Source organism: Ambystoma mexicanum, chromosome 13, assembly GCF_040938575.1.
Source record: "Ambystoma mexicanum isolate Mex_15411 chromosome 13, UKY_AmexF1_1, whole genome shotgun sequence".
NCBI lineage: Eukaryota > Metazoa > Chordata > Amphibia > Caudata > Ambystomatidae > Ambystoma > Ambystoma mexicanum.
This window is the reverse complement of record NC_090938.1, coordinates 64,589,965-64,615,505: the sequence shown is the minus strand read 5'-3', so window position 1 is coordinate 64,615,505 and position 25,541 is coordinate 64,589,965.

Genomic DNA, 25,541 nt, shown 5'->3' with positions numbered 1-25,541 from the left:
CTGTCGAGTCTGATTGCTTGTTCAGCCCGCAAAGCACTCCAGCGCTTTCTGTGATTACAAGGTTTGATGTCACACCTTGGAGAGTTGCAAGTTCAAAATTCTGCATCTCTGCAATATGCAAACAGAGAGGATTGAGAAGAGCTTCAAGGAAGCAACACCTGTGCCTGATTAAGGAGTGAGGAGCAACACACAAAGTTGGGGTTACCTATTACGCCCAGAGACCCATATGGAAAGCACCTGCTTGATTGTGAGTTAAAAAGTGCCCCCCTCCCCCACGCTCTTCTGCCTTTCTCAGACCACCATGCAAGGGGCAAAGGGTAGTAACTAGAGAAGCCTGACATGGTGTCTGCTGCCACATTGCCCCTCTTCCCCTGTGGTTCATTAGCCCCTAATATGCAAAGATGGTAGGGTAGCAGCATGCCCTACCTGAGCATGCTGCTACCCTCTCTCAGTACAGGACAGAGAGAAGAAGCTGGTCCATCTAAGCCTGGGATCTGCAACCTGTGGGTCTGCAGGTGCCTTGAACTACTACCACCTCTTTCTAAATCTACCTGCCTCTACTCTCCGCCCTCTGCAACTAATCCAGAACAGGACTCCGAGACTTGTCCTTGGCCTCAAGCCCTGGGATCGTATCTCTCCAGCTCTGAAATCTCTCCATTGGCTCCCAGTGGATGCAAGGATTAAATTCAAAACCCTCTGCATTGTCCACAAGGCTTTCTGCGGCCTGGGTCCAAAGTACCTTCAGCTATCCCTCCGCAAATATCTCCCCTCTCGAGCTCTTTGCTCCTCTACCTCTAACTCCCTCAGGGTCAGTCGTTTTTCAAAGAAATGAGCTGGGGGTAGATCTCTGTCTTCCGCTGGGGCCTCCCTCTGGAACAGCCTCCCTGCCACTCTAAAACTTGAGGAGAACCATCTCCGGTTCTGCAAGCACCTCAAGATCTACCTCTTTTCTTCTGCCTTCGCTCCCCCTCTCCCCTGCTGATCTGTTCTCTCTTGGCACTGTGCACCTGGCCACCCTCTGTCCTCCGGTTCCAGGTACCTGTTCACCCCGCCACCCTCCCCCACTACCTCCGGGCCACCCCTTGCACTGGGGTCTGTATCTGTACCCATACAGCCCCCCTTTTTTTCCCGCACTTATCAGACCTACCATGTCTGCTGCCTTAAACCTAGCACTTGCAAATTGCTGGCTGCACTACCACTGTTTGTTGCCTTTATTATTTATTTATTGTTATTTATCTGTTTCTCCTTTGCTTCGCACTTTCCACTGCACCCCCCTTCCATGCACTTTTCCCCTCCCCATCTCCCATGCACTTGCATGTTCTCAATGTCACTGGGCCTAGTAAGATCGCTGTTTTGTTCTCCCCTTTTCCCCTCCCTTGCCTTGTCGCGCTCTGAAACACTTGTGTCCGTGCGCAATAGAAATAAAATATCAATATCAATATCACCAGGATCTCTCACTATTGGTTAAGATGGCTAGGGCTGATGGGATTTGTAGTGCAAAACATCAGGGGAGTCAAAGGCTTCAGACCACTGATTACTAAGCCTTGAGGAGCAAGGGAGTGATCATTCTAGTGCGATAAGGTCCACCCTCGAATTGATTGAAGAGGTACATTCTCAAGTTATAAGGACCCCTTCCAAGATCTATAAAGCTATTAGCACATTGTACTAACATATGATAAAAATGAAATAACTGTAATATTTAGGCTTTAGGCTGAAGTCAGAATATTTGAAATGAGGTCACTAGCCGATATATCCTGGGGTGAGTGCACTGGCACTCACCCTTTGACCAATTTCTGGGCGATACGAATCCATATGACTCAGAAATTCAATAAACCAGCTGAAAATTGGCCAATGAGAGGGGAAGCAATGTTCCATGTATAAGGACATCCTTGTGATGGCTGTGGCAGTATGCGCCCCTGTAACACCACTTGTGTGTGATGAATGTACCCCTCTATACCAGTATCTGCCCATGTAAGAGCGCCCCTGTGACAGATTTGCCCCAAAATGCCAGTATCTGCCCCTGCGAGAACACACCTGTAATGGCTTATTCCCACAATGCCCATTTTGCCACCTTTAAGAGCACACCTTTGATGACTTTGCTCTCACCTTCCAGTACTTGGCCCTGTAAGACTCCACCTCTGAGGCTTTGCCCCAACATTCCATCATTTAACATATATGACCACATATGGGTTGGCTGCACCCCCCCAAACATAGTAATATTTGCACCTGAAAGTGCATACTTAAGATGTCCTTGTCACAAAATTCCAGGATTTTCTCCTATAAGAGCATGGCTGTGATGCTTTTCCACAGCATGACAATAGGTGCACCTGTGTGTTCTAGCACCCGGAAGTGTCTTGTGTGTTAGATGTAATTACCAATAACAATCTCGGACCAAAATAACCAGACAGACTCAAAGAATATGGCAAACTACTACGTTATTATCAGCATAAAATAAAGTAGGGAAATCTGGCGAACAACAAACTGTAGTCCACACACACACACACACACACACACACACACACACATAAATGTGATTATACAACGGTTTTATACCTCGATATGCGTCATCTATGACATCATCCTATGTGGCAAATTGTATTGAAGGGAGGGATTGGTTAAGGGACCATACATACATAAATATCTACATACCAAGTAAGTATTAACAATATTACTGGATGCCCCTTATATGGTGGGCACATCTTAATCCACCTCTAAATACATATAATATTGATTATAGCAGAATAATGGCAGCGGATTAGTCTTTGCAACACTGTACAGCATATTGCTACATAGACCCTCTGATTGGATGGCATGCTTTCCCAACCTTGGACATTCGGCTCGTTAACAGCACATAAGCAAAATGGACCTCAGGTGCTGAGAGTAACGTCAGACTACTCCCCAATTTCCCAATTCATCAATCATCTCTCATCGGTCCGGCCCTATGCAAAGGCTTCTCCTTTGTAGTTGACCTTGCATCCTCTTCTCTATTCTGGGTCTTTTAAGGGAGTGTAGGCCCATCATTATATTTGTCTGAAGCTTAATGAATAGCCCTTGTTTTCGACTTCTGAATCACATGTGAGGTGACCACAAATTTGTCAATCCCGACCTTCTATTTACTGCTATTTGATTCAGTTGGGCTCATTTTCACTACTCCCATCGGCCTCTAGAGACTTGCTCACTCCACCTTGCATAGGCTTTTTGCATCTTTATTGGTACCATACTTGTCCCTTGCAGATGTTTTCTTCTTTGCTTAATCTAAGAGACACATGTCTTACTACATGGTTTATCCTTTTGACTCCCTTTGAGCCTTGCAATTATTCTTTGAAGTGGCATCCTTGATCCCAGTCCAATAGACTCCTCTTTATTCCTCACACAAAGCTGTTTTTCCAGTGTCTCCTGATTCTGCAGCCCGGTCTGTCTCCGAGGTAGCTTTATTGGTTTCAATATGAGTCCGGAATCCATCTTTCCATCATGGCCACCATAGCCACGTTATGTTTTCTTCTGCAGCAAGCCTCTATCTTTCTCATCTATCTTGCGTTTCGGCGTATAAATACCCATTAGTCAGCAGGTTACTCTATCTTCTTTGCATATATGATCTCTTCATATTCGATAACATGTTTCACTTGTTACTTCAGTTACATCTTTATTAAGTATTTGCATATTGTTTCAGTACATCTCAATATGTTTCCTTCATGAGATCACTCTGCCTTTGTCAGATCTCACTTATAGCTCTATGATGTCAAATGGTGTGTGCCGACATCCTTCCACCCTTTCAGCATGAGGGTACACTCGATACGGTTGTCTGAGTGCATATCGTCTCTCATACACTCAATGTGGTATTGGGATGATACCTGGTGTCCCACATAGGGCTCTTCTCCTGCTATTCCAGTATGACGGGGTGAGGGGGCGGGAGCTAGGGATGACGTGTCTACCTGCTCCTCTACACCTGTTAGACCATATGTGGGATGGATTTGCCCCCAACATGCCCGATTTTCTCCTGTAAGGTCTCACCTATCATGGTGCTGCCCAAAAATGCCAGTGTTTGCCACGTTAAGTGCACACCCGTGATGGCTTTTGCCCAAAGTGCCAGTGTCTACCCCTTTATGACCACATCTCTAATGTCTTTGCCCCACAATTTCAGTATTTGTTCCAGTAAAAACACTTGGGATTGCTTTGCCCAAAACAGCAGTGCTTCAAACTATTAAAAAGTCCACCAGTGCACCCACCATACACACATGCACACGCTAGACACTTCACCAACACCATGTGCACACACGCATTCACTCATTTTAACTTTGTGAAGATAAGTCGCATGCCTGGACACCTGCACTCCAAGTCCTCTCTTCTTGGCACGCGCAGCAACAGGAAGCAGGAAGCCGGGAGGGAAGTTGATTGCCACTCCCCTTCCTGAGTAAACTCCTAGCAAGGCCCATGTAGTCTTGCGGCACATAGGATTCAATGGCAGGTGGGATTATGCAGAAACACGAAGTTCAAGAGACCTGCACCCTGGTCTTGTGTAATGTGTGTGTCGTTCTGCGGCAGTGATGAATGCACCGAATAAAAATTCCATCCAGTGAAGCATGTCAAGCAGAGATCTGCAACCTTTGGGTCTCCAGATGTTATCAACTAAAACTCCCATCCTCCCTAGCCGGTACAGTCAATGGTGAAGAATCTTGGGAGTTGTAGTCTAGAAACCGACGCAGAGCCAAAGTTTGCAGAACCCTCCCCTATACTGGCATAATTGAATTCATGTCACTTGCTTTGACATCCGTGCAGAGCCTGCTGACGCAGGTTCGAATCCCGGCGGGGCCAAACTCAGCCTTTCATCCTTCCGAGGTCGATAAATGAGCACCACACACCGTGGGTAATAGTAAGCAGTGCTCAGATACCTGAGGGTTCGTAGCGCTATATAAAATGTTAAATTATTATTATTATTATTATTATTATTATTATTTTATTTTTATAATTACTAATGGTGGGATTTCACCATATCATCCAAAGAAACAGTGTTTTTCCACTTCTGCGTGTAAATCCCAACATTCGGGACAACAGCTTCCCCTGATAAAGTGTACATGGAATACTATGTATACTGGTTGAAGAAGGTATGATCTAGTCACATGATTCCAAATTGGAAATAAATGTAGCATGTGTCCCTCCAGCACCCTGGCTCTGCAGTGGTAATTGCCTCTGAATAAACATTTTGGGCCCTGGCACTTCATATATTTACAAGTTGGGCAATGGTGGGAACGCTGCTTGCCTTCTAGCTCCCCTTCTGCGTGCAAGTGCCTTTCTGCCAAGCCTAGGGCTTGTGAGACCACAATGGAGCATGGTGTCTTGTGAGCGTTGTATCGTTTATCCAGCCCTGTTCTACAAATAAGCCTTTTTTTGTGTTTTCATGTTTCCATCTTATGTGTTACAATGCAGGCTTGTTTTCCTTGGTTGCCAGTGCTTTGCTGTGACCCAGCCAGTCGAAAGAAGAGTCAGGAGAGACTTGTTAGCCCCCTGCTTTCTGACTGGCGGGCACGCAAATGGCCAAGGTCGCGGGGCATCGTATAAATTATCTGAATAAATATGAAACAGCTGGGTCTTGATTCCTGCCCTGAGGCAATAATTTAGGTCACCCACGATTATTCCGCTCCCGGAGTAGAATGTGTGCTGGATGACAGCGAGTAACGGGTAATTACTAAGCGTAGGGAATGTTTAGCCTTGCGAGTGGCAGGCGGTCATCACCTGAGATAATTACTGCAAACATGTAGCTGAAACGAGGAGACTTGAGCCAGGTCCCAGTCATGTTCAGTCCTTTCCACCATGGATAACTTCACAGTCGCTCTACTGCCTCCCAAAATGGCGTCCCATCTTTCTTCACCACCGCTTTTGCCTTTGTCAATATCTAAGTGTTTTGGGCTCAAACCTCCTAGGGTTTCATTTTTTTTTGGTTAGATTCCAATTTTTATTGAGTTTTATGAGAATCACATTTCACATTTTCATATATACATTAGCCGGATCGACAGTAATGTAACATAGTATTAAGAAAACTAACTATGCAGGCGCGTCCTTTGGTCCACTCCACTCCACTACCCCCCCTCAACCCCCTCACACCCTGACTGCTTAATAAACAAAAGGCTCTTTTACGTACACCAATGCTTCATTACCACCACCCACCACCCCCCCGCCACCGCATCCTTAGTCTTCCGAACAAGGGACAGTCCCATTTTGTGGATGTTAACCTCTAAGATGGGAAATTCAAGGCTTCATAACTCCCCTTCTGGGTCCTGTTGGGCTGGTAACCCCCGCTCTATTGGAAGTATTTTACACAGAAGTCCCCCATTCCATTTCCACAGGCATCTCTGTGAATGGCCGCGGTACGACGATCCATCCGGTATAGGTGCTGGGCTGCAATGACCCATTCACTCTTTCTTGGGGGAAGCTCTCTGTTTGCAGTGTTATGCCAGACATGCCCTCCCAGCAAGGAGCAGACAGTGAATCATCCTCGGCACTCTAGTGAATTCCCCTTCCTGTCCTTGCAGGCCAAGTAATACCAGCATCAGTGCTTTCCCCCTCATAACGCCGTCCAGCTCTTTAATCCAATTTAGGACCTCCTCCCAGTAAGACTGGACCACCTTACATACCCACCACATATGCCAATAGTCGGCTCTAGACCCACACTCATGCCAACACGTGGGGCTTGATGCTTGGTACATTCTGGAAAGCCTAACCGGGTCATACTGCCACCTGTGTAAGAGTTTGATACCATGTAGTTTGAACTGGCAGGAAATAGATGGCTGTGAGGCCCCCTTCGCACATTTCATTTTCTGCCATGGCGGCAGGGAGAGTTCCCTCCTGATGTCCCCCTCCCATCTCTGTCTCAGCCTGTCTGAGGACTTCCTTTTCGTCTCCACTAAGGCCCTGTATAATGCACCGATTAATCCCCTGGAACCAGACCCGGTGTCTAAGATCTTCCCGAAAGGTGTAGGTTCCCTCTGTAATTTCTCTTTCCAGACCTCCCTCGTCATCACTCCCTTCATCTGTAGGCATAAGAAGACTGAGGGCGAGCCCAGTCCCAAAGCCTCTTCTAACTCCTCTATCGTAACAAAGTAGCCCTCTCTCCATGACTATCCTGCCTTTCCAGCCCTGGTTCATGCCAGGTCTGGAACCTCTCCGGGTTCTGGATGACGTCCCTGATCCCCGGTACCCAAAGATGACCCAGCGGGATGGCCAAGTTGTAATGCCTGCCAGTCCTGCTCCCTGCTGCCAAATGCTCCAAATGTTGCCCAAAATGGGGTGTCCCCTTATCCTCTGCAGTAGTTTTGACCTGGGAACTCATAACCATTCCCCGACAGTCGCAGGGCTCAAGTGTTGATTATCGCTGGAACCGGATAGCCAGGGAGAGGAAAACCAGTTTGTTTGCATTGCTTTTAAGCTGGCCAAGAGCTCCAGGAAGATCCTCCAGACTCCCAGGAAGCAGGACTGACTGAGCCTGAGCGCCCTCAACAGAGTGTGGGACCCCAGATGCAAGGAAAGCCCATCTCGACAGCCAGGAACCGCAGTGTTGCTATTTGCGGTAGACGCAAGGAGCTGAAACACCAAACACCCACTTGTTTGAAGTTTGCCGGTTGCGAGCTGTGACCGTCCCATTGCAGTGCAGGAGTCCCCAGAAGTCCTCCCTCTTGTCCCCATGACTGAGGCCCAGGAACAGCAAGATCTGCAGAGCTGCACAGCAACAGAAGCCATCTGCTGCACTTTTTTCGTCAACCTAAAGGTATTGTATAGTCTAAGAGAACTTACCTCTTGTGGTGTTGCCCCTAGTCCTCATTGGACACTTGCTTGGTTGCATGTGTAAAGTTGCTTGCAGCTTCTTTACTTCACAAGCCTAATCAGCTTCTGTCCCTATTTTGATTTCTTCTATTCTACAAAGACTTCTAAAACATCGTGCAAGACTTTCTACTTACCTGCAAGCAGTGCTTCAGTTCACCTTGGCTTTTGCTAACTTAACATTGGCTGGCCGGGCCCCCTGAGTGACTCTTCTCTCTTCTGCTTATGTGTTTTACCTTCCTTCCAGGAAAGGGTTAACTGACTTTGCATTGGGGGGTTGTATTGAAAGTACTTACCTACTTAAGAATAACTGTGTGAATACTTATATTCTGAACTCTCTTCTCTTTAACACCATTCCCAAGAATATTCTAAATGCAACAGTGAGATATAAATGGCAACAGCACCCCAGCTATTGAAGTCACCTGAGGGTGTAGGTAGTGCATGTGTGTCATCCCAAATGGGTATTTGCTGATTTAGAAAACTAAGAGGGTGTATTTTTGGAGGGTATTTGTGTGTTGCCTTATATTGCTCCCTTCTGAAGAAGGCTTATTCTAACTGACTGGTGAATAAAGTAATAATTGTTTAATCAAGAAACCTTGTGTGTAAGAGTTATTTGAATACTTGTCACTGTGAATCTCTGTGTAACTCCCCTACAGCTCACATTGACCCCTCTTGAGATAAGCCTGGCTACTTGACCACACTACCAACCTGTGTAGTACAGACTTATACCAAAGGTTGGGTTACTATTGCCAGGAGGTCAGGGTTGTTGTAGTGCACCCAAAGGGTACTGTAAACAATCTTGCCTAACACTAGTGGCAGCGGTGGGATCTATTGTAGAGTTGTTACACTAAGAATGTACTTTGCTTTGGTTCAACTAAAATCCTTCACAAGGCCAAGCTCCACTAAAATAGCAATAATAACATGCCAAATATGGATAACTTCAGTCAGGAAGCCCTGATCATTCTAACAGTAGAGCAACTGAAAGAAATGTGTAAGGCTAAGAGTCACCCTGTTAAAGGAAAGAAAAATGAATTAATTGCAGGATTGTTGAATATCAAAGTCTGGGTAGTAGGCCTGTCACACCTACTAACCCAGGAAATGTGAAAAATGACATTGGGGATGATAATTCAGAGTCTAACTCTAATGTCTTAGTGGAGTTAGAGGAGAAAGAGGAGTTTCAGGAAGAGAGCCCCTTTTTTCCTCAACAGACCCTTTTGCCTCAACCTTTAGCCACTGGGACCCCACACGGTCCATCACGGAGTCCAGAATGTGTGTCTCTTGAGAGAATGAGTCTTGAGTTAGAAATCAAAAGGTTACAAATCCAAGTTGAAACCAGACACCAGGACATCAAACGAAGGGAAATGGAAATGCAACATGCTCTTGAAATGAAGAAATTGTCTCTTGAAAAAGTTGCTATCCCAGAGTCTTCTAGGTCTTCCAGTACAAAGAGCCCTTGCATGCCTAAAGAAGCAGTGAGTAGATATGATGCAAAACCTGATATTTTGGATTGGTTGGGTGTGTTTATAATATAACCATGGGATGCCGGGTTACACAGGGAATCAGGTGCTTCCTTGGCTTTTGTCTAGGCTCCTCCAGGTTGCAACTGATGCTTTAATGGAGGTTGGGAACTTGAAAAATTGGAGTATGAAAAAGTGACGCTAGCTTGATAGCTATATTTGGGAAAAATCCTTCCCAGTACCTTAAGAGGTGTAGGACCCTCAAAAAGACTGATGGTACCCTTTGGGCTACCTGGGTATGTGAATGTTCTAAAAACCGAGATGGTTGGATTATGGGTTACAGAGTAACTACATTTGAAAGAATGAGAAATTTGATTTTGTTAGAATCTATGTTTGATGCCTGCTCTCCTGAGCTGAAACAGCACTTGGCTGACTCAAAAGAAATTGATCCCAAGAAGCTAGCAAAAGCTGCTGACTTGTGGGTTGCCAACAGGACCACTAACAAGGATTCTGAGGCCACTCACAAAATGGATGAGGGGAGGCAGCACAAGAAAGATGACAAAGAATTCTAAAACCTCCCAATCCAAAAGGGGGCCACAAACATAAGAAGGGTAAATACTATGGGAAACCAGGTCAGTCTAGTGAAAACTCTGGTGCCAAAACAGAGGGATATCAGCAGAAACCCTAATTCCAGAAAACCTTTGGTAAATGTTATGCTTGTGGGTCTACTGACCATGTGAAAGGGGATCCCAAATACAAGGGTAAACCTTCAGGGGTCCACACTGCCTCCTTAGCCTTTCTCCATCAGGGAGAAGTTCATATGGCAAGTGGAAACTTTAATCTATTGGCTGAAGACCACATTTGAGTCTCAGCCAGTGTTTCTTTAGTGTCCCTGGGTCTGTGGGAACAGCAGAATGTAGATGTGTATAATTCTATTCCAGATAACACAAAAGAATACTACAAGGAGAGTGTACTTGTGAAGAGTCAGGAAACCCCTGCCATTAGAGACACTTGGGCCAGCATCACAGTGGTGGATCAAACCTGAGGATGTTGCTAAGGCACCTAGGACCCCACTAAGCTTGCTTGAGGCCCTCTCCAGATGGTTTCAATACTACCAGCTCCCATCCAGATCAACAATATGGGGGTCATTCCGAGTATAGCGGTAGCGGGTTAACGGCACCGGTAAGGATGCCGGTGCCGTTAACCCCCTACTGCCGCATTCCGAGGTCCCTTAGTGGGTCCCAATGGGGCCGGCTGGTTTTACCAGCCGCCCTTATCGGACCCGTTAAGGGACCATGGAGCTAATAACGGGCCCGCAATTTGCGGGCCCGTTATTAGCGCCTTCCCCATTCCCATTGAGCCCTATGGGGGGCTCAATGGGAATGGGGGATGGTTTTCGAAATGAGGACTTACCGGGTCCACATAGGTCGGAATGTCCTGGTAAATCCCCATTCCGACTACCCAGACCCGAGTTTGGAGGCAGTCATGGTGCTAATAGCACCATGGCTACCTCCAAACTCCGAATGACCCTCTATGACTGTAAGAATACCTGTCAGTGTACACAGTGAGGTGCCTGGGAGAGTCCTGACGGGGAATGACTTACAAACTCTTGGAGTTGTATCAAGCACCCCCAGGCCTCCCAGTAAAATGAAGCAGGACCAAACAAAGAAGGCCAGAGAGCTCACCTTGGATGACACAGAGGAACGTTTAACTCCCAGTCCACAGGAAAAGCATACTTCTATTTCCAGGAAGAAAGAGACAAAGGGGAAACCCAAAGTCTCAGGAGACAGTAAGGGTAGCACTCCTGTGCACAAAACCAGGACATCCCAGAGAGGACAGTTCCAAGTCACACCTGTGACTCCTCCACCAGCTGAGGCTGAGTGTGAGGTTCAATCAAAAGATGGTGAATCAGCTATTGATGACACAGAGCTGGAAGAAGACCTTCACCTGTCGGATATCTGGATCCTTAAAACCATCCTGAGCTGCAGACATTGCTTGCAGAAGGTGGCCCCTGTAGGGCAGACTTCAGCAGAGGTGAAAGAGAGTGTCCTACTCTTGAAGGACTTCACCAACACGCAGCTTTCCAGTTGGGAGGGCAGGATCCAGGGAAGCACAGGTTGTACTGGGAGGATGGTCTCCTCTAGAGTGAACCTATTGAGTCTACCCGAGGGGACTACAGAAGATGTGTAGTGCCTCAGGGGGTGAGACTTCTGTTTCTACAGTTAGCCCATGAGATTCCTTTAGCTGGTCACTTAAGTTTTAAGATGACCAAGGAAAGGATTTATCTGTATCACTACTGGGCCAAGATGGGGTCTGGTGTAGATAAGTTCTGTATAATCTGTCACACTTGTCAGACATCTGGCAAGAGTGGAGCCAAGAATCGGCACCTTTGATGCCTCTCTCAGTGGTGGGAGTCCCTTTTGAGAGGGTAGGAATTGACATTGTCGGTCCCTTAGACCCTCCCACATCTTCAGGCAACCGATTTATATTGGTTGCGGTAGACCATGCTACCAGGTATCCTGAAGCCATACCTATGAGGACTGTTACTGCTCAGGCAGTGGCTAAGGCCCTACTTGGTATTTTTACTAGAGTAGGTTTTCCTAAGGAGGTTATCTCAGACAGGGGGACCAATTTTGTGTCCCACTACATGCAAGCCATGTGGAAAAACTGTGGAGTGACCTACAAGTTCTCAACAGTCTACCAACCCCAAACCAATGGATTGGTGGAGAGGTTTAATAGAACTATGAAGAGCATGATAGGTGCTTTAGAAGAACTCCTTAGAAGAAAGTGGGACCTTCAACTGCCATGCCTTCTCTTTGCTTATACAGAGGTCCCTCAAGAAGGGGTTGCCTTCCGCCCCTTTGAGCATTCTCTATGGTCATCCGGTTAGAAGTCCATTGGCCCTAATAAAGGAGGAGTTGGAGAGTGCTCCTTCCCACAAGCCAGTGGGAGTCACTGACTATGTGTTAGGTCTCTGAAGGAGAATGACACACATATTGACAGAAGCTTCTGATAACTTGAAAGCTTTGGTGAAGCATTGGCACGACCAGAAGGCCAACATGGTTGAGTTTACTCAAGACCAGTTAGTTTTAGTTATGGTACCTGCAAGGCAGAGGGCCTTTCATGACAAACGGATTGGACCCTTAAAGGTTGTGGGAAAACTTGAGAGGTCAATTATTTGGTGGACTTAGGCAATCCTAAGGAGGCCTCCAGGGTCTTTCACACCAACCGCCTCAAGGCCTATATCTCTAGACCAGAACTGGGAGCTTTGCTTCTAGCCTTTGGTCAGGAGGAGGGGGGAGAGTGAACCTCTACCTGACCTCCTCAGGGGACAACCTTTAGATACGAAGATATAAGGAGTTAATCTCTCTTCTGATCTAACACTGGAACAACAGGAGGAGTGCAAAGTTTTGTTAAATCAGTTTTCCCCCTGTTTTCATTTTCACTCTCACCAGGCTTGACCCCTTGGGGCCAACATGAGATCCTCACTGGTGACTGTCTCCCTGTCAAAAGCAGGGGTTACAGGATGTCAGACCATGTAAGAACCCGCACAAAGGAGGAGATCACCAAGATGCTTGATCTCCGGGTAATAGAGCCATCTACTAGTCCAATGTCTAGTCCAGTTGTGCCAGTACCAAAGGCAGGATCCAAGGAGCTGAGATTCTGTGTGGACTATAGAGCTCTTAATGCAGTCACCATGACTGATGCCCATCCTTTACCTAGGACAGATGAGCTGGTGGACAAGCTTGGATCAGCCAAGTACCTCAGTACCTTTGACCTAACCTCCGACTATTGGCAAATAGCTCTGACAGACCATGCCAAGGAGAAAACTGCATTTTCACCCCCAGGAGGCCTCTACCAGTTTAGGGCTATGCCTTGTGGACTAAATAATGCACCTGCTACATTCCAATGGATGGTAAATTATGTTCTGGGAAATGGGATGCAGGACCTCTGCATGGAATACTTGGATAAAAGTGCAGTGTTCAGCCTTACTTGGAAGGAACATATTGACCACTTAGGATATGTATTGCTGGCTCTTGAGCAGGCCAATATGACCATAAAGGCAAGTGCATTTCAAATTGGTCAGAGTAAAGTGGTCTACCTTGGCCATTGCCTAGCAAGATACAAGCTGTACACGACTGGGCCACCCCTACTACTCAAACCCCAGTGGGAGCCTTTTTAGGTCTCACAGGTTACTATAGGAACTTAATTGAGAACTATGGGACCATAGCTTCTCCCATGAATGTGATCTCTTCACCCAAATTCCCCAAGAAAGTCAGGTGGAATGATGAGTGCACTAAGGCATTTGAAGGACTTTAGAAAGCCCTTTGTGAAGCACCAGTGTTGAGAGCTACTGACTACAACCAATCCTTTATTGTACAAATGGATGCTTCCATTACAGGTATAAGTGCAGTTCTGAGTCAGCTGGATGAGAAAGGCAGGGAAAACCCAAATTGCTTCATCAGTAGGAAACTGAAGGTCCCTGAAAGAAGGTGGACAACCTTAGAATGTTAGTGGGTTTTTTTGCATTTAATTGTTTTACAATTTTTACAAAATCTTTCTCCTGACTTATGATTTTAAGGCAGTTGTGATTGTGAATCCAGGATTTTGTGAGATTAAAATTCTCCCCTTTCTGTGCTTGTTTCTTTAAAAATCATAATTTTTCTGTTTTTCTGTTTGTTCTCGACTTGATTTTCCTTCCAACTCTAACCCTTCGAAGAACTTGGGTGTTGCTACTGTCAATGTTGTGGATTCTCTGCTCATTAGCATGTTCCACCAATCTTCTTCACTGGTGGTAAGATGTTTCATTCTATGTGGTCGTAAATAGGTCGTTCTGAGACTGTTTGCACCCGAACAGTGAAGAAGTAGTTGTCGCACTGTTTCGATTTCTAGAGTGTCACAGTATCGACAGTTTTTATCTTGAACTTGTTTTCTGAGGTATAAAATTTCTTTCGTCTTTAGAATGTTCAGCCGTGCTCTCAAGAAAATTGTACGCAGTGGTTTATCTGGGAATTGTTTTAAGTAGTTCCTTGTCTCGTCCAGCCTTTGGGTGTTGATTGTATGGTGACTCTGTGGTGTGTACTTCTCAGCTTTTTCCAAGGTCTCGATCCAATCGTGGATTTTTAGTTTTTTCTTGATTTTCTCTGGGGTACGTTCTACATCCCATTCTGAACATCCAATTTTTGCTGACTGGTCTAGTAGGTTTTTGTACCATTATGTCATCATGGTGTTTTTTTGATTCGTCATTTCTTGATAAATGATGTCCAGAATAGTAGGCCGAGGAGTTCCTAGAATTTTTCCCACGAATAGGAGACCGTTTCTGACTACCACTGATTCCAGTGATTGAAGACATAGTTCTCTTCGGATAACTGCTGTTGGGGTAGAATTGGGTAGTCGTAAGACTTTGCGCCAAAAAGCGCCTTCCAATTTCGTCCACAGTGTTGGAGGAAGATGTGGCATCACTTCTGCTCCGTAAGTTAATGCTGGAGTGACTTTGGCTTTGAAGAATTTTAGTACTGGGAGGATGGTGAATTTTCCGAATTTCCTTTCCAAGAGTATTGCTTGTGCAGCCAATGTTTTCATCTTTAGGATGAGGTGTTCTTGCATCGATAGTTCTATTTGGCTGCGAGATATTTTCACTCCTAAGTATGTGAAAGTTTTCACTGTCTCCAGCTTTTCTGAGTTTGCAAACCATTGTGATCTTTTAGTTGGCCTAGTTGATTTTTCCAAGATCATAATTTTGGTTTTTGCTGTATTCAGATCTAAATCGTTCTTCTTCAAGTAGCTTACGAGGCTGTCTAGTTGACGCTGCAGTCTAATTGGTGTTTGGTCCAGCAGAAAGATGTCGTCGCGTAGAGCAGTCTTGTCACTTTCGACTCTCCTATTTTTGGAGGAAAGGAGCGTGTATCAATTTCTGCATCCACTATGTCTGCCATATATGCTTTATAGAGAGCAGGAGCCAGAGGGCATCCTTGTTTGACTTCCCTTTGACTCCTCTTGCTATTTGTATACTTTCTGACAATAACCCTGCTTCATTCAGGCGTACTCTGATCGAGGTATTGCTATATAGCGCTTTGATAGGTTCGAGGAGTGAAGATGGACATATTTGTTTTTCCAATTTTTTCCATAGTTTTCTCCTGTTTACACGGTCGAAGGCTTGTACCAGGTCGATCGAAGCTATCAAAATTGTTGGGTAGCCCTCGAAGACTCTGGCCTTCAGGATACTGATCATCATAATGTTGACGCAAGTGCCTAGATTTTTTTCAAAGCCTGATTGCAGTGGATCTGCTGTCTTTGCCACTTTCTGCCAGTCTTGAAATTTCTCCAGCACCAGGGATCCGAAGAGTTTACCCAGCACGTCCAATAAGGCGATAGGTCTGTAGTTTCTTGGGTCGTCTTTCAGACCTTTTTTATAAATTGGAACGATGTTAGCTGTTTTCCATGTAGCTGGAATAGATCGTGTTTTCCTGCATCTTCTGAAGATTTCTACTATTAACGGGGCCCAAGTTTCCACCTCCAGTTTGAGATGGAGGTTTGTGATCCCGTCCGGACCTGGCGCACGGGAGTTATTCAGTTTACTGATTTTCTTTCGAATCTCCTCCTCCGTGCATGCCATCCATTTACTTTTCTCATATTTTAATTATCTTTTTTCCGATGGCTCTAGTTCTTCAAAGAAGTTTGTGAAGTGTTTTAACCATCTGTCTTCAGGGACATTGTTGGTACTAGTTTTTGCTGGACCTGATAGGTTGGTCTTTATTAGAGTCCAAAAGTCGTTCGAGTTCTTTTGAAGACTACTCTAAGCATGGTCTCTGCGTCTTCTTGGTAGAGTTCTCTTCGGATTGATTGGAGCCACGATTTGTACTTTTTTTTTGGTTGTTTGCGGAGTCTAAATTTATCTGTGTAGGATATTTTTTGGCTTTTCTTAGTGTTTTTCGTAAATTGGATTTCTTTGAGCGAATTTCCTCGTTGTATTTGTGAAGGTGGATTTTTCCTGTTTTTCTCACGTGCCTGGGACATAGATATGGAGTAAACAGTGGACAGTAATCCAAAATTTTCAATGTGTTGTTCTTGTTTACTCCTAGCTTTTCTTGCTTGTAGATCACTGTGATTGAGGTCGATTTCCTTGGGCGTTTGTTGCCATCTCAGTCGACATTTTAAGTTGCGGGCGTTTGTTGGCATGCCAAGTCGCTTTGAGTAAGTTATGGTCGCTCCGAGTCGATACCACTATCTCAAAACTTTTGATTTGTTAATATAGGTCCCTGGATGCGAAGATATAATCGATGGTGCTTGCATTTCCTTCCCCCTTCCAGGTTGGGATCCTAGGTCTGGTTGTTTCTAGGGAGTTAAGATTGTACAGATCATGGGATTCTATCAACTACGCCCACGCGAGGCCTCTTGCTGTTGATTTTGAGCAGGAGTTTATTTTGTTTCCTAGAGTGGTTTTTACATCATCTACTGTTGGGCAAGTAGAGTTCAAGTCTCCACATATTAAAATGTGGTCCACGTCGAAGGTTGTTATAGCCAACGTTAGTATTTTTTCTATCTCGTTTAGGAAGACGGACGTGTGAATTATGGCCGGGTTCCAATAGATGTTCAACAACAGGATAAGATCTTTGTTCTTTTTTCTTGTTACGTCTTCTTCTTTTGCCCATTCCAGGACAATCGCCTGGATTAGTGTGTCTGATACCAGGTTATGGGCTATTCGGAGAGATCCGCCCGTACGGACGGCCGTTAGAAGGCCCGATGTTGGGCAACCTCTTCGCCTTTGTGGGCTGGAGACAGTTGGACCTCATAGCCATCCATGCTAGGCGGCCGCAGCAGCCAAGTTTCTTGTAGACTTAATAGGTCAAATCCACCTAGGTTTATCTCGCCAGGTTCTGTAAGATGAATATGGCCTCTGGTATTCCATGATCCGATAGTGATTGTTTGCTCTTTGTTGTATAGAGCATTTGCCATCTTTGCTTGTTCCCATTCTTCACCTGAAGGGGAAACATTTGACTGCTATTTAACAGTGTAGCATATTAACGCTTGGGGGGGCCATGCCCATCTTTTTGAGCTTTTTTCCGCTAGATCTTGTCGATTCTGGGTCAAGGTTGTTTCTCTCACAGTGTTTTTTTCTTTGCCTGTAGACTCCTGCATCCTGATAGGGCCGATTATTTTTCTGGTTTTGATTTTTTCTGTGTCCTCATCGTCGTCGTTCCAGTGTCTTTTAATGTGGTGATCTTCTCTTAATTTTTCTTTTCCTTTTTCCCTTGTAGTTTGTGTCGAGTTTGAACCTTTTAGTTTGCGGGTTGCTTCGCTCTCTGCTTCTTTCGTATGTTCATATTTCTCCATGGTTGGAGGGTATTTTCTTTTTTCTTTCAGATCATACTTTCTGTTCGGGGTGTTCTTTATCCAATCACCGTTTTCGGTTGTTTTGTCCTCGTAGCTGTGACTCTGTTTCGTTCTGTTCGTTTTTTGGCTCTTATGTCCTCTCTCTTCTAATGTTGTTTCTCGCAGGAGGTAACCTCTGTTCAGAAGTTCTTTTTTCAACTGAAGCATGAGTTTTTTTACTGATTGGGACGTGATGTGTAAGAAAATGCTGTCTGTCCGTCCTTTATGCTCAAATTCTACTACATTTATGTCTATGCTTCTGATTTGGTCTCCATTTGTGAGTTTGTCCAGGAGTTTCATCATGGCTCGTCTGTTCAAAATGATTTTTTCTTCCGAGCTGGTTCTTCTTTCAAGTTTTAGTGTTCGTGTCGAGTTACTCTTGCGAGTAAATATCGCCGAATTTCTGATTCGGTTTTGCTGTGAGGACTGGTCCAAAGGTCTTTGGTTGGACCAGTTTCTCCTTTCTGAAGGTTTGTCTCTTCTTCTGCTGTCGTATGTCTCGGTGACCGAACTTCTCTGTGATCTTGTCTCGCTTGTCTTTCCCTTTTGTCCTATGGGGGTCAAGTAAGTTTGTTGATGTCGTCTATCACTTCTTTTTGTTTTTTCTTCTTGTCTCCCATTTTCAGATTTTCTTTTGATGTTCTTTGGATGAGCTTCCTCGTTGGCTCCTTGTCTATGATCATGTTTGTTTAGCTTTATATTTGATAGTCGGAACAACGTTTTTCTTTCTGGGGTGATCCGATCTTTTTTGTGTTTTAAATCCTCCAAATTTTCTTTTTTTTGTTCTGAACTTTTCGTTTGTATTTTATATTGATTTGCCTTTCGGTTTTGTGTTGGGGGTTCGTTTTCCGCAAATGATACCTTTCTTTTTTTTGCCATTGGTCGAGGTATTTCAGACTCAGAGTTTTCAATAGAATAAGTGCTGATGTTAGATATGTCAATCATACTCTCATCTAGCTCCGGATTAGATTCTCTTTTTTGATTTTTCTGGATGTTGCTCTTCTCTTTCTTAGTTGGTTTTTTGTCTGTGACAGTTATCCATTTTGTCATTAGTTCATTTGTTTTAGTTGTTTTTTCCACTTTCTTCTGAACCTGTTGTATGTTGAGATTTTCCGATTCTTGTGGTATTTTTGAGTGATCGTCTTTCCTTTTGCTTTTTATCGATGTCTCAGTTTCGCTCAGCTTGTCTCTTGGGTTCATGTGTTTTTTTGTACTGTTTGTTTCTCGTGTGTCCCCCTTAGGTTTATCTTTGTTGCACTTTGGTACTAATCTCTCGATGTGTTTTTCTAGTGCTTCTAATGGTACTTTTTCGTTGCTGGGCTCATGTATTTTCGCCTGAATAGTTTGAGTGCTAGTATCCATTGATTTTTTCTTAAATTGAAACACATCGTTCTTTCCTCGGTCTGGGTAGGTTTTTTCTGGTTCTGTTGTATCCGTTTGTGTTCCTTGGTTTCTTATATTTGCCTTCCATGATTCTAGGGCCAAAATGTATCCTTCCAAGTGAGTCAGCTTCGAATTTACAGGTGCTAATATTGAGGTATGGTCCTTCAATGTGTCGTTAACGGTTTCATATAATTTTCCGAATGGTGCTAAGCCAACTGTCACTGCTGACATCACAAGTTGTAAATCCATTTTTTTTCCAGGTGAATTTTTTTCTTTTGTTTTTATGGTTTCTTGTCCCAGTTTAGTTTTGTTTGGAGTCGAAAAAAGTGGTCGCAAAGCATCCACCAAGGTGTCATCCTTTCTTTGCTGGCAAGTAGATTTCAAGTCTGGGTTCAATTCTCTACGCCTAATCATGTTTTTGTAATTTAATAAAGCCTCTGCCAGTTGTATTTCTTCTTGGTTTCTTGCACGGATGATATTAGGTTTCTGTATGATTTCATGGCTCTTTTTTGCCTCAATTATTGTTGTTTCTGGGTTTGGTTTTCTCGTTTCTTCGATCACATTTTTTTGGCCGAATATAGTTTTCTCTTTTGAAATCTCTTCTGTCAATGTAACTTCCTCCTTATTGTTCAAGCATTGGATTTTTGGGTTTTGTCTCGGTTTCTGGTTGTTTTCATTTTCTTTAAATGAGACTTTGTTTTCCAAAATGCTTTTTTGTTCCTTATTTTGAGTGGATTTCTTTGAACTCGTACAACTTTCAGTGTTGAGTTTTGGTTTTTCCAGTTTACCTTGAGGGGTCTCATTTTGGCCAAAGTGCCATCGTAATCCGGATGTCAAAGCTCCTATTTCAAGGGGGTGCATTGCTGATAGTTGTTTGAATGGGATTCTTTGAGGGGATGGAGGAATTCCCTCAAGTATTTCCATGTCAGAAAGTTCAAATCGATTTGTAATGGGAGTTTTCCCTAACTTCTCAAAAAATCCTCCGATCGGGTTATTAGTCTGAGGCATCGTTTTGCCTTGTTTTTTTTTAATGTAGTTTCAACGGCAGTTTGGGGATTGGACTTGATGAAAAGGTCGAGTCAGGGATACTGACTTCTAGGTTTTTTTGAGTTTCGATTGTTTTCAGGTTCTTTGATTTTTAATTGAGTATTTTCTTTTTCCGTATTGTCATTTTGATCGAGACATGAGGAGTTCAAATCTTTTTGGGACAAGTTCTTGCTGTTTGGGTCCTTAGCTGAGTATGATTGTAGTTGGACCCAGTTATGTTCTCTCAGAATGTTGATATCTGTAACGCTCACCTGATTCCCACGGAGGCGCCGGTCTTGGCAGGATGGTGTCTGTGACTCGAAAAGTGAAGTGCAGGACTCGATTGGCTTCCGGGGCTGAGCCTCTTCGCACTGTGTGTCTAACTCGAAGAGTGAGATATCTGCATGTGAAAGAATATGGGGTTAATGATCTGGGGTTGTCGGGTATCTCTCTCTCTTTCCCTTCCTCGCTTTTCCGTGGAGCCCCAAGGTCAACGTGCTCACCTTAGATAGGTGAATGCTGGACTCTCCATCTGCGTCTGGTGCAGGGTGCCTTTGCCAGTTCCTTCACTGGGTGAAACGTAGGCCTCTTGACATCAGAGGATTGCTACCGTTGTTAACTGCACGAACGGTGAGTTTCCGGACACCTTTTAAGTCCTTACAGTCTTTAGGTGCGTGGGCACGTTAATATGGAACAGGGCTCTGTATAATGCTTTTTCTATTTGTCTTGCGGGGCTCTTGAGGTAGAAGATGGTGTGAAGAAAGCCGAAGTTCGAGCCAGAGTCCTGGAATGAAGCGCTTGGAAATGCGTAAGTAAATGCCAGTTGCCTGCTTTTCAAAGCTCTCTAACTGTCTCTTTTCCCTTGCAGCTGTGAGTTCGGGTGTTGAAGAGACGCTGGAAAACGCCGGAGTATTTGCATGCGCCCTATTGTGGCGGGCGCGATGGCGCGTAAGTAAATACCTGTCTAATGTCTCTTCTTTTGTCTTTCAGGTGCAGGATTGCAGCGTTGAAGAAAACCGGAATTCGCGGAGTGCCGGTAAGTAATTCCACACAGGAATAACTATGCTTTTGTCTTCACAGGCGGAGGAGCAGCGCGAAGAGATGGTAGCTGCCGATGGATCAGGTGAGGAAAGCGCTGCGCGTGAAGGTTGCCGTGCTAACCTGTTGTTTCTTGTCTTTGCAGGTGCTACTGAAGGCTGGATACAGGAATGGTAAGCGTTTGTTCTTGCAGGTTCAGGATCGGAAAGAAGAAAACTGGAACAGACACGGTGAGCATTCTGCTGCAGATGCAGAATAATGCGAAGCATGTTTCATCAATCGGGTGTGGTTTAAATAGCCTTGGAGTGATGAGGCGTCTTCCTCCACGGCCTCGCCTAGGTAAGAAAAGAGTTCCTGTTCCAGAAGAGTTCCAGTGTTGTATCCAGGGAGTGGAGCTTGCCCCACCCAGGTAAGAAAGTAGTCCCGGCTCACAGAGGATTCCTATGTAGCTGGTAAGTAAGCAGCATGGTCTGCTGCAGGTAAGTCCACCCAAGCATCTTCATACAATTTATGAGCCCGGCGCTTCCAGTGCCGGGACCAGTGACTTTGATGAGCCTGGTGCCACCGGCGCCAGGACAAGGTCCAAAAGGTCCCAGTGGGGACCGGCTGGTGCCTAGGATGAAGGTTAGGGGCCTGCTTCCAAGGACGTTGGGCTGGTCCTAGCTCCTTGGAAGCAGTGATCATGACAGCACCACCCCCTCAAGGCCCCTCCCAAGCGTGTCTTCTCCGGGGGTTTTGGCTTGTCGGTGTGATTCAGATGGAATTTCTTGACCAGACGAGGTGCGTGGACATGTTCTGAGGGTTCCCAAGACCTTTCCTGGGGGCCGTATCCTTTCCAATCAACCAGGTAATATAATTTAGATTTGGAGATTTTGGAGTCTAGGATGTTCTTTACTTCGAACTCAAGTTCTCCATCCACTAGAACAGGTTCTGGGAGTTCGGTTAATCGGGTTTCTGGTTGTACTGGTTTTAGTAAGGAGACATGGAATACTGGATGTATTTTCATATGCGAAGGCAATTCCAATTTGACAGCCACCGGTTTAATTATGGCAAAGATGAGATAGGGTCCTAGGTATCTCGGGATGAAGGTGCGGGGTCCTTTTAGAGGCAGGTGCTTAGTGGATAACCAGACCTGATCTCCCACTGCGTAGTGAGGGGCCTCTTTACGGTGTTGATCCGCTCCTTTCTTGTATAGAGCTTTAGCTCTTTGCAGATGGGCAGTGGCTTCTTTAAAGGTACGAGTGATCACCGAGTGCAAGTGATCCACAGCAGGTGTTTCGAATTCTTGGGGAGGATCCAGGTTAGACGTCCTAGGATGGTTTCCGTATAATAGGAAGAAGGGAGTCTTCCCGGTTCCAGAATGGGTCGAATTGTTATAAGCGTATTCAGCGATCCAAAGGATATCCTTCCAAGGGTTTTCAGTTTGTTGGAGCATGCAACGTAAATATTGCTCCAGAGTTTGATTTGTCCTCTCGGTTTGTCCGTCAGTTTGGGGATGGTGACTGGTCGAAAGTCTCACATCAATTTGGGCTAAGCGACAGCAACTTCGCCAAAAGTGGGAGATGAATTGACTTCCCCTATCAGAGACCAAAACCGAGGGAAAACCGTGTAACCGAACGATGTTTTCTAAGAATACTCGGGCTAATACTGAAGCTGAAGGTAGGCCCTTCAGGGGAATGAAGTGAGCCATCTTGGAGAATAGATCCACGATGACTAAAATGGTATTATACCCTGAGCATGGAGGTAAGTCCGTGATGAAATCCATGGACAGGGTATGCCATGGACAGGGAGGGATGTCCAGTGGGTGTAAGAGGCCGGCTGGTTTCTCCTTCTGACTTTTATTCTGAGCACACACACCGCAGGAGATTACAAAGACTCTAATATCCTTCTTCCATGATGGCCACCAGAAATGTCTTTTGACCTTTTCCATGGTTTTGGTAATGCCAGGGTGACCCTCCATTAATGAGTCGTGATAACAGGAGATTACCTGTTTTTGTATTTTCTCACAGGGCAAGTACAATCGTCCTCGGAAATATGGTAGGTCTTGATCCACTGAGAAATCCTTCCCCTTGAATTGCCAGTCCTGTAATTCTGCCGGAGTTAGGAGTGATTTGACTGTAGTCTCGATGTCTTCAAAGGATTGAGCGCTGACCAAGCCCAAAATCCTTTGTTCTGGGATTATGGGTATTGGTTCAGGATTGGTCAAGTGTTCATCTATTCCCATCCGGGAGAGGGCATCTGCTTTTCCGTTTTTACTGCCTGGTCGATAAGTAATTATAAAGTCAAACTCAGCCAAAAACAGAGCCCAGCGGAGCTGCCTGGAAGACTGAGCTTTGGCCGTCTTCAGATATTGTAAGTTGCGGTGATCTGTCATTACGGTGACTGTGTGTCTGGCTCCCAAAAGATAATGCCGCCAGGCTTTAAAGGCTGATCTGATAGCTAAAAGTTCCTTGTCTGTAATTGAATAGTTGATCTCGGGAGCCGAGAATTTGCGGGACCAAAAGGCTACAGGATGTAATTGGTGTGTGACCGGATCTCTTTGTGATAAAACTGCCCCCATAGCAAGACTAGAAGCATCCGTTTCTACGATGTAGGGGAGTTCTGGGCGAGGATGTTTTAGAACAGGTGCAGAGATGAATTTAGCTTTTAAGTCCTGAAAAGCTTGTTCTGCCTCGGTAGACCACTCAAAACGTTTGTTTTTCTTTAACAGAGCGGTGATGGGCTGGACTATTCGAGAGAATTCAGGAATGAACCTGCGGTAAAAGTTAGCGAAGCCTAACATGCTTTGAACTCCTTTTACTGAGGTTGGTGAAGGCCACTTGATGATTGCATCGACTTTCTTTGAATCCATATGGACTCCGTTTGGTGACAATATGAATCCCAGGAACTCAACTTCAGTTACGTTGAAAACGCATTTTTCAAGCTTAGCAAAAAGGTTATGCTGACGTAATCTCTCGAGGACCTCTTTAACGTGTTTCTGATGTTCCTCTTCAGATGATGAATAGACGAGGATGTCATCAATGTAGACAACAACACACACATCTATGAGTTCTCTAAGGACATCATTCATAAAATACTGGAAGGCGGCAGGAGCGTTGCATAGTCCAAAGGGCATAACTTGATATTCAAACAGCCCATACTTGGTGCGGAAGGCCGTCTTCCATTCATCGCCCTCTTTTATTCGTACCAAGTAGTAGGCTCCTCTGAGATCCAACTTTGTATATATACATGCGTCTTTGACTTGGTCCAGGAGTTCAGGGTTCAAAGGTAACGGGTTTCTGTTTTTAACAGTGATTTGATTCAGGGTGCGGTAATCTATACAAGTCCTAAGGTCTCCTTCCTTTTTTGGAACGAAGAACAAAGCCGAGGAAGCTGGAGATTTTGAAGGACGGATAAACCCGTTAGCTAGGTATTGGTCCAGATATTGTCTGAGGTGAAGATTCTCTGGCTCAGTGAGGGCATAAATCCTACTGCAAGGAGGAGTTGTTCCGGGTATCAGATCTATTTGACAGTCGTAAGACCTATGAGGAGGCAGGGTGTTAGCTTGGTCCTTCCGAAAGACGTCTTGGAATTCCTGGTATTCGGGAGGTAGTTTGGGAACCTCAGAAGAGATTGCCGCCAGTGAAACATCAGGCCGAGGATAACAAGTGGAGATACATTCTGGAAACTGAACCGTCTTTGCTCGCCAATCGATCTGAGGATTGTGCTTCTCTAACCAAGGAATTCCCAGAATGATCTGGAACTGAGGGGCCTTGATCACATCGAACACGATTTTCTCCCGGTGTCCATCTTGGCTCACTAACGTCACTTCTTGGGTGGCGTGAGTTACTGGTCCGGAGGCTATCTCCGTGCCATCCACTGTAGTAATGACGTCTTTTACTGCCTTAGGGACAAGAGGTAGATTCATCCTTGATACCATTTCACGGTCCACATAATTACCGATTGCTCCGCTGTCGATGTAAGCTTCAATTGCATGCAAACGATCCGGACGTTCAGGGCTAATGAGGACCATAGGTACCACGAAATGCGAGGTCACGGAACAGATTTTAACGCTCGGCAAGAGGACCTCTACACTTGTCGGGCTAGGTCGTTTCCCTGCTCAGAATTTGTGGTACAGGTATCTGCGGCTCCTACAGCCTTCTTAGCTGGTTTCACTGGACAGTCTCGAAGAAAGTGCCCCGAGTTTCCGCAATAGAGGCATAATTGCAGCTGTCTTCTCCTTTCTCGCTCTTTTTGGGTTAAAGGTCCTTTCATGCCCCCTATTTGCATGGGTTCCACGGTGTCAGCTCCCCTAGTAGAGAACTGCGGTTTAGAAAACACTCGGGTATCAAATTTGGAACGATCAGCCTTCCTGTTCTGTAATCTGTGGTCCAATTGAACAACTAAGTCAATATAGTCTGAGCATTCTTGTGGAGGATTCACAACTTGAGCTAACAAATCCTGAGCTCTGCA